Below are 1,517 nucleotides of genomic sequence, written 5' to 3'. Positions count from 1 at the left end.
TTTCTGTCTCCTTGTACTTCATTCTCAAACCTAAAGGTTATTTTTATGGAGGTTTTTAACAAGCTGCTGTTTAAACTTGTTCTTTTCTCCACAGTTGTGGGAAAGGACACAAGTTTAAAACATTAATTTATGAAGTTAAAAAATACAAAATGCTAGCAGTATTTACTTTTTATTATTTACTAAGTTTCTAATAAAAACTAGCTTACAATTAAAAAACAAAACAAAATGCTAGCAGTATTTCCTTTAACAAATGCATCTGAAGTTTCTAATAAAAACTAGCTTACAATAAAAACAAGAACATTAAGTGGCCCCAGTAGCAGGGGTCTGAGAGGGAAAAATGTTCATTAATTTAGCCCTAAGGAAAAATAAATAACACTCATGAAGTGCTAAGACTTGCCTGTAAAAACTATGACGTACAGTGACCTAACACCACTCTGTAGTCAGTATTACAAACTGGACTTTGGAACTCTGAGTCACGTGACGGTTGTTTGACAAGGATGTGTTGAAGCAGCGTCCATCCTGGTAACTGTTACAGCTCAGGTTTCCTGAAGATGTTTTTTTTTCTGACTCTGAGAAACTAAGATATGACACTTGAAACATCTTCAATAAGCAACCTAAAACACAAGAGTTTCTATTCCTGTACTGTTTGGCATGAATTGATGTAGATATCAGAGAAAATCAATGGACGTTCCACGTCAACATACTGCAGCATCAGTGTTCCTCCTCCTTATCCTGTCTTTAATGCTGAATAATCACCAGAAACTTCAAACACTTGAAGTCCAGGAATTAAAACCAGTGACAATAATCACCCTGTTGAAATAACAAAGGCTCCTTTGATTGTTTATCTCCAGGCATCTTGTCATGACGTGTGTGTGATCATGGGACCACATGCTGTTTATTAGGTACAAAAAAACACCAAGAAATTCTACACAGTCATGCATCTCCACTCAATGTAGTCCCTGCAGTTACATAACCTTGCCGGAAGATGGCAATAAAGGCTTAACTTCTGGTTTACGCTACCTCAGTTTCTTCTTCCAACAGGCCATAAACTTGATATGAAACCTGTGATAGCTCGATCAGATGTCTCATGTCTCTCGCTCCCTTTTGTTTTCCGTGGATATTTTTGTCTCTGGCTGAAGAAGGTGCATTTTATTTCACTTTATGGGGCTGGGTGTTGTTGGTCTGTCGTATAGTGACATCGAGCTGCGGAGAAAAAGAGCCGGGCTAGTGTTTAATGTGGTAATGAAAGAACCACTCAGAACAGTTTCGGGGAGGGGGGGTGAGGGAGGGGGGAGTTGGGGGGAGTGTGTCATTCCAGCTTTCCTAGTGGTTGGATAAACGATCCGCACACACTTCCTGTCCTCATCTAAAAACAGATCTGGAGACGAAAGTAGGGGCGAACGTTAGTGATGGAGGTGCTCCACCCGCAGGTTCTATGCACCGGTGCATCCCGTAGTCAGATGGTCCCACTTTGATGCGGGGACTGTGGACTGTTGGGGACGGGGGGGGGGGGGGGG

This window comes from Cynoglossus semilaevis, chromosome 17 (assembly GCF_000523025.1).
Source record: "Cynoglossus semilaevis isolate Cse_v1.0 chromosome 17, Cse_v1.0, whole genome shotgun sequence".
Taxonomy (NCBI): Eukaryota; Metazoa; Chordata; class Actinopteri; order Pleuronectiformes; family Cynoglossidae; genus Cynoglossus; species Cynoglossus semilaevis.
Note: the sequence above shows the minus strand (reverse complement) of the source record.